The following is a 13,190-nucleotide window of genomic DNA, read 5'->3' on the forward strand; positions in this document are numbered from 1 at the left end:
CACTGCCCAGAGTCTCATATCTCTGTCTCTGACGCTTCCTCTGCCAAGGTTCCACCAAGAACCCCCGGCCCCAACTCCCCTTGGAATTTTCCATGTATTCCACTGGGCTCGTGGCTGCGTGTCCCAGTGTCTCCGTGCCGGCTGTACCACTAAGGTAAGCATTGATTCCCCCAGCCAGGCTCCACAAGCCCCTCCGAGGGGCTCTGGCCAGAGCGGGAGGCAACACCTTGGTCATAGGTGAAGGTGAAGTCCTAGGTGAAGGTCATAGTGAAGGAGCAGAGCCAGCTCTTGGTGACTCTTGGTCATAGGAACTGATAAAAAGTGGGAAGAATGGAAACCCCGTGGGTAACTTTTTCCGCCACCTCCTAAGCATTAACCCTAGGCTTTCCTTCCTTCTGTAGAGCCGTTAGTCACTAGGAGAACAGGATCCTGTGAGTGTCACCTCCTGCCTGGGTTTCCCCCTCTGGCAAGGATGCTAATGAGCACAAATAGTCCAGAAGGCGAAAAGCCAAAGGCCTGGACTCTTCACCCACAGGAACTTTGCTACAAATAATCCAGTGTTGACTCCAGGAAGAAAGAGGATGTATCCATCCGCTTCACTGTGTCCTCTTGTAGACCCTACCCGAGTGTGGTTTCTTGCTTCTCATCTGAGTGTTTCCCAGGCAAGGTGTGGGCCAGGGAATTCTGCTGAGCAGGCCCCAAGAAGCAGGTTTTTCAAAATCCCAGAGCAGGGGAAGATGCTTTTCATGGTGAGCTGTGCAGATTTATGGAGAACCTACTCTGCTGGGTGCCCAGGACAGGGATGGCTAGATAGGGAAATGCCAAACTCCTCTGGTTCCTGGCTCCTCTAGACAATGTAATTGGAGCTGAAAGGGTCAAGAGAAAACTCAAGGTTGGGTAGAGAGGAGTGGGGGCCAAGGCCAAGCATCACAGGCCAAGAGAGGCCAAAATCCGCTGTCACTAGCTGGGATGTCCTATTAGATGGCTCCTGGGAGTTCGAAGAAGAACGGATTACAGGCCTCAAGCCCCAGCCTCAGCTGGAACCCTATATCTGGACTCTTGTTGTTTCTGGGACAGCAAGTATCTGCATTTGACAGATTTAGATCTTGCATTGTTGCAATAACCCTGAGGACCCCCCAGAAGGCCTTATTCATCCAAGAGATTATGGAGGCAGAGCTGGAGGCTGAGAGGAGCGAGGATAGATGGATGGGGCAAGTCTCTGGGGACTTTCCTAACCAAACCCTATAGAAACCAAGACACACAGGAAACAATGCCAGCAAGGTTAGCACCTCCCTTCTGAATAAAGCAGGGACCTCCTCCACTGGCTCTAAGCGGGGCACGGGGGTCACCACATAGGCTGCAAGTGGAATTCTCCATGCTGAACATTCACATGGCAACTGAAAACCCCCATTCTTCCTCCATTCCGTCCATCCAATTCCACTGACATTTCCAGGCTCTCTCCTTACACGTGGAGCCTAGACTAACAGATCGATGGACCTGTTTTTTCCATGACCTGCTGTCATTTTCTAGGGTGAGCCCTGGGGAAGCAGATATCATTTTAACATCCATGGACAAGGAATGAAATCAGTAATGAAGACCTGTCTTAACCTATTCTTTGCCAAACAGGGGAGTATTCCCCACCAAAAGCAGAGATAACTGGGGGGTTAGCTGCTAGATTCAGGTGGATAAGAACACAATGCTGACACCCAGGGAATCTCAGATCTTGGCCCCCAGCTGGTGGGGGGGGGGCAAGTCTTTGATATTCCTTTTGGAGCCAGAATGCCTTGATTAGAATCTCTAATGCCAGCCCTTAGCCCCATCCTCATTGTCCTCCTGCATAAAATTGAGTGATGATAATAGTTACTCCTGTATAAGGTTGTTTGAGGAGTAAATGAGTGGATACCTGCCAAGCCCTTGGAGGCATCTGTGCCTGCTACATTGCCTTAGTATCCTGTCATCCCGCAGTGACTTCTCCTGTAGGCTTCTGGGCTTTGTTGCTATTTCCAGATATTTCTTATCACCAATTTGATGCTTGGTCAAGAAAACCACCAAATTCCCAGGAAACTGATGTTGTTCCTTTCTGTGGTACATGGCAAATCCAGGATGAGTTCTGGAGGGAGGTCTGAGGAGAGGGGGAAGGCTTGACTGAAGGGAGTCTTTGTCTCCTGAGGGAAAGAAGAAGGTAAAATTCAGTGACTTTGCAGGAAGTGTGAGAGCCAGGGGGCCCAGACCAAAGGTGGGTGGGGGGCCGTAGAGGAGGACTGCCCAGAGCAAGGAATGGCCTGGGTTAGGAGGAAACAGGAGCAGATGCCTTCCCAAGGAAACTCGGGGCTGATGTGTCCCCTTTGAATTAGGAATTCATTCAAACACATTCAAACAAACACCACCAAAATCTGCTCCTGAATATAAGATGGCCAGTGCAGTGCCATCTGACATGGCCTTGTTTTAATACTTCAAACACACCCCAATTGCCTCAAACAATTGGGTGTTGAATATTCCTTTACTATTCATGTTGGCTGAATATTCATGAGACGCTGTAATCTGCTGAAGCAAATTGTATAAAGCCTGCCCCTCCCACTCCAACTCTCCCTCCTTCCCCTCCCCCCTCCACTCCCTCTCCCTTTTCTCTCTCTCCCTCCCTCTCCCACTCTTACCCCCTCTCTCTCTGCCCCCAGTTATGGTGCAGAGGTCATTCCGACTAGGCAAATACTAGATTGTCAGCCAAGATTTATAACATGACCGTATTTTTTAAATGAATCTTTGGGGTATGCAGGACTTCACACACACCTGAATGACCATTTTTTCCTGGGTGTGTGTACAGTGCTGTGCGCATAGAGAGAGAGGAAACACATTCTAAGGGAAAGCAGTGCAGAGCAAAAGGTGGGGGGGAGGTTAACATCAAAAGCAGGAATCATCAAAGTGGTTTTCCCACAGTCCACACGTGTATGTTTATGCCAACAGATCACACAACACAAAGGAGATATTTCTTTACAGTCTTCACCTATTTAATTTTCTTAATACTGTTGCATTCCCAAAAGGCAGGTTTCTCTTCTATGCCCTACTATGCAGACAACCTTAATAAGCCAATTATATTCAATTATTCTCAATTACAAAAGGGATAAAAAGAGAAAGCTAATTTTTTTTTTAAAGACAAATTCCAGTATAAGGAAAACGGGCCTGATTTCCTGAGCTACTGTAAGACCTTCCGCGTATCCCTTTGCTTTTGGAAACATCATCTAGTCCAAAATAACGTCTCTCATTTATTTATTCAAGAAATATTTACTGATACCCTTGTGTGCCGAGCACCATTGTTCTGGACCCTGAAGATACACCAGTGAATCAAATACATAAAAATCCTTTGCTCCTTGGGGTGCCTGGCTGGCTCAGTTGGTGGAGCGTGTGACTCTTGATCTCGGCGTTGTGAGTTCAAGCCCAGCTTGGGGTGTAGAGATTATTTTTTAAAAATCCTCCTCCTGCAGTTCATTCTGGTGGGGGAGACAAGCAGTAACTGTGAATGGTGTGTGATGACAAAACCAGGAAGGATCCGACAGGGAGTCTAGAGGAGCTGGAGCTGAGTGACAGGGAGAACTGTGGGTCAGGGAGGAGAACAGGTGTGAGGCATGACAACAAGTGACGGAGGGCCTTGTCGCCACCTGAAGGGACTGCTGTAAGTTGCCGTGAGGACCCAGCTTTTACCCTGAAGGAGCTGAAAGCTGCCCATTATGAACAGAGCAGGGACAAGATGGAACATCCGTTTTCAGAGGATCCCTCTGGCCGCTGAGTTGTAGGGAGAGGCCAAGAGTGACCGCAGAAAACCAGAAGCTGTTGCTGCCGTCAGCCTGAGAGCTGGGGTGGTGGTGGAGGTGAACAGAGGTGGTCTGATTGTGGATGTCCTCTTGAAGGGAGAGGATTTGGAGGCACTGAGATTTCCTGGTGGTTCGTGCGTGGAGTGTGAGAAAGAGAGGCGCTGAAGGTGGTTGCTAGGTTTGGGGGCTGAACAAAGGAGGAAATATCGACTGATGTAGAAAATGAGACAGGGTTGCCAGACCATAGACTCTACCTCAGATATTCTTTATTTTTTTTTTAAGATTTTATTTATTTATTTGACAGACAGAGATCACAAGTAGGCAGGGAGGCAGGCAGAGAGAGAAGGGGGGAAGCAGGCTCCCCGCCGAGCAGAGAGCCCGATTCGGGGCTCGATCCCAGGACCCTGGGATCATGACCCGAGCCAGAGGCAGAGGCTTTAACCCACTGAGCCACCCAGGCACTCCATACCTCAGATATTCTTTAAAGTGGCACTTTAGGAAGCAACTTGGTAGCAGGTCGTGGGGTTGTGCCTGCTGTCATCAGACCCTGATGCAATGTCAGAGCTCTCCAGGGGCAATAACATGACCTTCAGGCATTCATCCTACCGATGTTAACTGAGTACTTACTATGTGCTCCATGCTCTTCTAGGCATGGGGGAGGAAAACCATGAAAAAAAGGGTCACTTTCAGGGCATCTGGTGGCTCAGTCAGTTGGATGTCCAACTCTTGATTTCGGCTCAAATGATGATCTCAGGGTCCTGAGATCGAGCCCCACATCAGGCTCTGCACTGAGTGTGGCTCCTGTTTGAGATTCTCCCTCTGCCCCTCCCCACTTTCTCTCTCTTAAAAAAAAAAAAAAAAGTCCCTTTTCCTATGGATGTTCAGTTGGGAGGAGCCAATGATGATACACAGACATACACTATGCCAGGTGTGGATGGGTACTAGGATGAAACAAATATCCAAGAAACGGGGTGGGGAAGGAGGAGGATTCATTGGTCGGGGGATCCCTGTGAGAGACTATATTTGTCTCCTGTGGCTGCTGTCACAAAATACCAGAAATATGTTCTCTCACGGTTCTGGAGGCCCGAAGTCCAAAAGCAGTATCACTGGGCCAAAACCGAGATGTCAGCAGGTCGTACACCCTCTAGAGCTTGTAGGGGAGGCTCTGTTGCCTGCCTCTGCCAGCTTCCGGTGGAAGCATCCCCAGCCCCCGCCCCCGAGGTCCTGTCCCCTTCTCTGCGGCGTCCAATCTCCCCCTTCCCCTTCTCATAAGGATACATGTGACCACATTCAGGGCCCACTGGATTATCTAATTCTCCTTAAATCACATCTGCACAGACTCTTTTTTTCCTTTTAAGGTAACATTTACATCTTCCAGGAATTAAGACCTGATATATTTGGGCATCATCCTATAGCCAAATACAGAGACTTTGCTGCAAACCCAGAAGAGAAGTTAAGGTGATAGTTTCTTTTGTACAAGTTTTTCAATTAAAATTCATGATTTTAATTGAATGGGCGGCTCAGTCAGTTAAGCATCTGCCTTTGGCTCAGGTCATGATCCCAGCGTATCCTGGGTCTTGTCATCGAGTCCCACCAGGCTCCTTGTACAGCGGGGAGTCTGTTTCTCCCTTTCCCTCTGCCCCTACCCCTACCCCCACTCTTGGTTGCTCTCTCTCTTTCTGTCTTGTGAATAAATAGATGTTTTTTTTTTAATTCGTAATTACTTCTCAATATGTATAAATCTAATTACCATGCTACATGCCTTAAGCTTATACAGTTTTATATATCAATTATTTTTCAATAAAACTGAAAGAAAAAAAATCATATCCCTAAAACAGATCACCTTGCCCAGAAAACATGAATGGTCAGGAGAAAGGTGCTTGTTTCTCAATCTTCAGGAAATCTGTTTTCAGCAGGAGCCATACTTGGGAGAAGCTTGACTTAATAAGTAAATGAAAAACTTATGCTCACGTTTGTATCACGGAAGCAAAGCAACAGGCTACCACTGTAGTTAGGGTTAACCATTCACCCACTTCTTTGTTCATCTAATAAACATTTGCAGCTGCCGTATAAAGTTGTGGTGGAGAGCTCAGGCTGGAGGACAGTAAAAATCTAGGTTCAAATCCTGGCTCTGCCACTTACTAGATGTGTGATCTTGGGACGTCTACTTAGGCTCTCTGTTTCCGTATCTGCAAATAAGGTTGTCATAAGGATGAAAGGAGATGCAGGGTGCCTCAAGCCCTTTGCCTGGTATAGAGAAAAATGAAATAAGTGTTCATTATTAACCTCCAGTCTGGGCCCCAACCCCACTGTCCCTGACTGTCTTCCCCGGAATAGGATCTAAGTTCTATGAGAACAGAGACTTGGTGTTTTTTGCCTTTTTTTTTTTTAAGATTTTATTTATTTATTTGACAGAGATCACATGTAGGCAGAGAGGCAGGCAGAGAGAGAAGAGGAAGCAGGCTCCCCGCTGAGAAGAGAGCCTGATGCGGGGCTTGATCCCAGGACTCTGGGATCATGACCTGAGCCAAAGGCAGAGGCTTTAACCCACTGAGCCACCCAGGTGCCCGAGACTTGGTGTTTTGTTCATCATTTGGACCCCATCCTTCAGCACCTGGCACCTATTAGGTGCTCAGTAAATGTTTGAATGAATGAATGTGTGCATGTATGTCATGGAGTTTACTAGTCAAATGTCTGGAAAATGACCCAGTGTCCACCTACCACTACCAAAATCTCAAACTCCTCAAACTTCAAAGGAAGGATCAAGTCATTTTTACTATTTTTTTTAAAGATTTTATTTATTTATTTGAGAGAGAGGGAGAGAGAGAGAATCTCCAGCAGACTTCCTGCTGGGTGAGGAGCCCGACATAGGGCTCGATCCCAGGACCCTGAGATCATGACCGGAGCCAAAACTAAGAGTCAGACACCCAACCAACTGAGCCACCCAGACGTTCCTCACAGTTATTACTTCTATAAAGGGGGATAAGGGAGGGAATAGATAAAAAATGGAGGTCCTAGGTAATGTCTCATGGCTAATGTGGTAGTTAACTAGGGCTAGTTAGGCCAGCTTGGAACCCCTTCTGGCTCCTGACCGCAGCACTCAAGAAGGAAATCCAACAACAAACCACTACTATCTTTCCATGGGCCCAATCTCTATACCCCATCTGCAAATATTCCTATCATCCACGGGAAGATGACCAGACTGCAACCTTCTCAAGCATGGAACTCCTAGACTATGCCTTTCTTCACAAGCCCAGTCCAGGTCTTCATTCCTCTAACTGTATTCTTTGCACGTTTTCATTACCCACAGCATCTAAGTATGGTGGAGAGATGTGTCATAGATTCCCATTCGCTCATTCATTCAACAAACCTCTTGCACACTGACTTTGAGCCAGTTTAGTGTGGTGGGTACCGGGGGTTCCAAGACGCCCCGAGGGTGTTCTCAACATGGCTGGGGAGACAGACAAATTAGCGGTGATTGAACTGCAGTGTGTAGGTGTGAGAAGGCAGAGTGGTAGGACAATGGAAGCAATTCTGTTTAGATAGAAATCAGAGAAGGTTCTTTGAAAGACACTTGAACTACGTCATAAAGAATGAGTGCCAGTTCACCAGATGGAAGGGGAGTGGGGGAGACTTTCCACATCGAGGGACCACAACATGCAAAATGAGTGTCCAAATCAATGAGTTCCTAGTGTTGTCTGAGCCCAGACCTTCTGTCTTCTGCATGCCTGGGACACCTGCCTGAACTTCTCTTGCCCCGGTTCTGTAAATGAAGATCTGACACTGTGAAATATGTTCTCCAGGCTGCAAGGTCTTCAGGTCAAGGTAATGGGTCACCAGCCAGCCAGTGCCTCCAAGGAGTGGACCAGAGTCTGAAAATCAAATATGCGGACCCCACATCTCAGATGAGCAGAGGGAAGGCATGGGGTAAGGCATGTGATGTTTACGTTCAGAAACTGCAAAGCCACTAGCTTGCAAAGTGTCATTACGTCTGCAGGTGGAGGGTAATTTTCTCGTTACTCAAGGACTCTTGATCAGGCTCAGATTGGTCTCTGGGGAATTGCTTTATGACCCAGAGCCGGGCAGCAGTAGATAGGAGATGTGGTTTGCTGGGCAGAAGTTTACAAGGCAGGAAATTGCTTCACTGGGCACAACCATTCATAAGAAACACCTCTGGGAAAAGGAGACTGGGCTCCTGGCAGGTCTGGCCCTGGCCATGTGTTTACATCAGCAACAGCCCATGTTCCTGGTTACACAATGTGGCAGCGTCACTTCGAGTGGGGGGATCTTTGCCCCATAGAGGAATAAACACATTCCTCACTCATGGTGGAATTAGCAGACCTCACAGACTTTGCAGGGACTCTCCCAGAGGTCCTAATGTCATAGGTAGGTGACCCTAAACATGATTAGCTAGACACCCAAACTTGAGTCCAGATTTGGTTGAATTCCCCTGTAAGTGGTAGCACAGGTTCAGATGAAGATACTGCCGGACTGAAGGGTAGAAAAGTGTGACACTCTTTTGTCAGGCAGTTGCCAAAGGCACACTGGGTGTCTTAGGAACAATCCAGGTGCTGGCAGAGGGGTCATTGGTCAATCTTTGGGGAGGAGGGGGACAGGGCTATGGGTTGTTTGCATACATTCCGAAGCCCATGTGTCCATTGTCCCACGAGCTCGGAACTGAGGTTTGGAGCCCAGAGCTTTTCTGCACAGGGGACATCAGATCTGCACCTGCCATGGGGAGGGAAGATAAGAGGCAGTGGCCAGTGTCTCCAGAACCGTGGGGGTCTGTCTGGCAAGTTGCTGGAAACTTCCAACCCAGCACTGCTCATTAGAATCAAGGGTCACACCCTCCTCGGCCCTACTCCTACCCACCTCCTTGGTGACCCCATCTCAGTCTAGTTAGGTGAGCACCAAGGAACTGCTTCCCTTCTCTGAGGCCTCAGTTTGTATATCTGTGAAATGGGGGACTTCCGGTGCTACTGTGTCGCAGCTCTAAAGTGAGGATCCAGTGAGACTCTGAATTTCCTTGCCCTCAAGTGTGTTTGCACACCCAGGGTTTGGTGCATTTTTCTGGCACAGTTGGGCAGGCGGGCGGACTTGGAGGAGAATCTTGTATTGTGTTTTCTTACCTTCATATGAGAAGGTGCAGATGGTAAACCCACCGTTACCTCTGACTTAGTCCAGAAGCTGCTGTTCGTGTACTTATCCTTCCAGACAGAACATTCCGGGGCAGGAGCAGCTAGCAGGCTGCAGAAGGCCCTGGGCCGGCCCTCTCTGAGGTTCTTTCACATCCTTGGAGACTATTTGTTTAATTCTGTCTGCCATTTGTAAGTTCCTCTTTTTTTTGTAGCTTTATGGTTTTATTAACATAAATATGACATGTACATAAGCTGTCTATTCATTTTCTTGGCTGCATAGCCTGGCATTGGGATTGGTGACTCTGATGGCCAGCTGGGCTGCTCTTTCCACAGTGGCTTTGCGGTTCTTAGAGGAGATGTTGCAAGCAGTCTCTGCACAGTAAGATTTGTTCCACATGATATTGTGGAGTAGGAGCTTCAGAAGCCACTGGGCAGCATGTGCTTTATTTTCCTGTTGATCCCATTACCATTGTTAAGCATCAAGATCTGGTCCTTGAATTTTCTGTGCACCCTATTGTCAATGCCTCTGGATTTCCACCAGTTGAATTTAATTTTGACATATTGGTCTGACTGGTGCCAGACAAATGGCTGGTCCTCTTTTTAACAAGCTTGGGCTTCCCCAGAGGTCTGAGGGTGGACATGTCGCCCTAAAGAGGCCCAGACCATGTCCCTCTTGGTCACTCTTCTAGCTCCACTATTTCACAAGAGTGAATAAACACGTGTGTAAATGCAGGTATGAATAAATCAATGGGTTGCATTTTTTTAAAATCTGAAAACCACTGATATCCTGAATCCATAACAACGTACAGTGGACTTCAGATCACCTAGCTTCTACCTTGTCAGATAAACAGCAGCCTTGATTCCTGGTTCCCTTTTACAGATGGAACAGTTGTGTTAGGGAGAGCAAGGTTAGGTACAGAGCTAAAGCCCACCAAGGGCAAAAGGGCAATTCCTAGCCTGTTAGGTAATTAGGTCCTGAAGTACCCACTTCAGGAGTTGTTTTCAAGCCCCTCAGGATCTCATGCTGCTGTTGCCTGCCCTGCCCATTCCTGGTGAAGGACACTGCAAAAAGGTTTAGAGCCGCTGTCCCTAGACATTTGGGGAAGAGTGTTACAGGTCACCTGACCTCCAGATCCTGCAAGAAGAACCAGGATAAGTCCAGAAGGGAAGGGATGATCCTGTGGGTCAGCCCGGAGGAGTGTGTGGCCAGGGCAGCATAGGACAAACTCAGAGGAGTGTTTTGGTATCAAGGGCATGGCAAAGGAAGTAGGTCAGGGACCCACTTCAGGATGGTACCCCTGAATGTGGTGTGTGTGTTTATGGGTCTGATGTCCTAAAAGGCATGTTCACAAACTAGGACATAGGGCAGTGAGCCATAGGGAATACAAAAGGCCTTAGGAAAAATAGCTCATCTTCTCCAGGCATCAATTTTATTCAGAAATAAGTAATTTTAACTGCATTTTTTTAAAATATAAAAGCATATGTATGATCATGGTGCAAAATTTGCACACATTTTTGAGATAAAATATGGGGCTTCAAAGAAATCTCCTGTTTGCAGTGATCTGAAACCCCACAACACTTGGGAAACGCAAATTCGCTCTTTTCTGCCATTAATGGGGTTTCAGTAGAAACAGTTACAGAAACAGTTTCAGAAGCACCCCCCAAAAGAGCTGTGCAGAAAATGCCACCCATTGATGATTCCCCCACCATCCATGCATGATGCTAGACCCTCACTCCAAGCAGAGAGGGTGACCTTGATGAGACAATGGCATTGCTACAGCAACAGTCTCTCCCATCATCTGGGCTGACCCTCAGATTCCAAGAGATCAGCTTGCTGTCCTTCTTCCCCCAGGTTCTCAGAGACATACATCGCCTTTCCTAGAAGAAGAGTTACACTCCCATTTTCATTTCCTCTCTTTCCCGAGGCCAGCACAGATGAGCCACTCCGTTAAGGGGGGTTAGGATGAGCTGAACTCCAGACGGATACCTGCACCTCCTCCTTCCTTCCTCCTGAGGGCAGTGGCAGCTCTGGCTGCAGATCCATGAGGAGCCCAAACCAAACCACAAGGCCCACCTAACATGTGGTGGGGGCAAGTTTTACTTCCTCTGTGCCCAGGCTACCAGCTTAAGGAATTCATTCCAAATAGAGACTCTACTTTTTTTACTTTTATTCACCTTTTTGAGACGAGGACACTGACATGACATAGGAAAAAGCTAGACAGGCAGATAGCCAGTGAGTTAATATCTCTACTCTGAATATGCAGAGATCCCCAGTGAACCGGGTCTGGGTCTGGGGTTATCTGCTTAAGTTTACTCTTTGTCAAACTTTGGTTACCAAAGCAGATTCCCTGGGGCCCCCAGCTCCAGCTCCTTCCTGTGACCGCCTGGCAAGCGAACTCCTCTAGGTCTCCCTGACTCCAGGATAAGCCCCTGAAAGCGGGAATGATGTCTAATTAATCTTTGTGCTGCCTCCTGCTTAGCAGGGTCTTTGCACATGAGACTCCCCCAGTAAATATTTCCTGGTGATGAGTATGACAGCAATTTACCAGATAGTTCTGAGTCGTTTACCAAGTAATTGTGTTCTGCGCAGTCTACTGGGCATACAGATTCAATGACAAATAAGAAACACTCTCTTCCCTCAAGGGGCTTATGGCTTAGCAGGGAAAGCTACCCTCCCAGACAATACAAGCACTTCCTGCGCTGTAGCCAGGGCACCCAGTAGCTAACCTGGAAACTTCTAAAGCCATTGAGGTGGGCTTGGCCTCCCACAGCTGCAATCAGGGGAGAACCAAAAGGAGAGTGGCGTCGGCTGTCCTTTCACAATCACAGGAATGCCCAGAGCGGGTGGGCTGGAGGGTGACCTCCCCATCACCCTGTAGGAAAGTGAGACCAGGCTCACACCTGTTGAGACAGGTACCTCCCATTGGCCTATTGGCCCATGTTTGCAGAGGACAATTGGAGAACGCCGGGGAGGTAGGGGATGGGTCACAAGCAGGTGAGCCTCCTTTCTGTGGCACCACAAGCATCAGCATGGAGATAGGGCGGCTGTGCTAGAAGGATTTATAACTCCAGATTTCCAGGTCTTATCAACAAGCTCTTTCTCAATCATGATATTGGGGGGAGGGCAGGGGGCAGGAAAGCAGGGACAGACTGGAGAGGGGCATTGTGGGGAGGGGAGAATCTGGCAGAAGTGTGCACATCTGGGTGTAGCAAACAGAGGAGTTCAGAAGGGAGGGAGAACAGGAAGAGTGAGGAGAGAGGCAGGGGCGGGGGAAGCTGTTCATGGCCAATATTCGTATGGGATATTGAACCGGTTAATAATAATGTTTGATCCCTTGTCTTGTTCCCTGTGGCCCAGGCCTGAAAGGCCGTAAACCTGCTTTGGAATGCAGTGAAATCCTGAGGCAAGCCCAGAGAGCCACCCCAGGGGGAGCACTGTCTTACCCAGGTTTCTACTCTCCAGAAATTTCTCCCCACCCCCAGAGGTCCTCACTCACTGCATTTTATTGCTTGGGGGAGGGGCCAGGTGGGCAAGGTCTCTGTCATTTCTGTAGCTTCTGAGGCAGAGGCACAGCAGAATGGGGAAAGGCAAAATGGCCGCCTTGTGCTGCTTTGGTGGTCAAGGGGAGAAGGGAAGAAGGAGACTCTGTAAGTGGCAATGGCAGGCCCATGGCCACTGAAGGCACCAATGCTGCCTTTAGGTGCCTCTTTCTCCCTCCAGTCTTCCCCTGCTGTTCATTCTTACCTGATGCCACCTGAATAAAAACATGGCCCAAGGGAAGTAACACATTCTGCGGTTTGCCCGTGGCCACATCCCAGCTGACTGCCTCGAAGGGCAGGACTTCCCTGGCAGGCCTCCTCTGGACTCAGCCCCTAGTCTGTATTCAGCTCCCAAGTAGGACCGCAGGCTCAGCAAGACTTGAAAACAGCCCTCTGAGGACCCCGGGAGCAGGACTCCCTCCTCCGGCTTCCCCACTGAAACATCAAATGCAGCAGACCTGGGTGGGAGGGTGGAGTTAACAAACACAGCCAGGCTTGGGGGAGGCAGCTCCTTCAGACTCACCACTCCAGCCTGAGCACATCCCCCCTGGGACTTCAAAGCCAGCGGCTTGTTTGCCTGGCCACAGAGCAGCAATAATGCTTTCCCTTTTGACCTAAGAAGGCATCCCTCCATTGTTGCAAGAGGACGGCTGGCCAGAGGGGGCAGCAGAGAGCACGGGGACCCTTCCATGGGGGCTGAGAAGTG

The 13,190-nt window shown here is 48.7% G+C and overlaps 1 pseudogene across 1 annotated transcript; it reads right to left on the reverse strand.

Moving 5' to 3' along the window:
- Positions 1 to 9,200: 9,200 nt before the first annotated feature.
- LOC308357730 (large ribosomal subunit protein eL32-like) lies at positions 9,201 to 9,585 on the reverse strand (annotated as a pseudogene). The gene has a single exon. The product of its transcript is annotated as a large ribosomal subunit protein eL32-like (transcript).
- Positions 9,586 to 13,190: the final 3,605 nt, after the last annotated feature.

The sequence above is a fragment of the Martes martes genome (assembly GCF_963455335.1).
Source record: "Martes martes genome assembly, chromosome: 16".
Classification (NCBI taxonomy): domain Eukaryota; kingdom Metazoa; phylum Chordata; class Mammalia; order Carnivora; family Mustelidae; genus Martes; species Martes martes.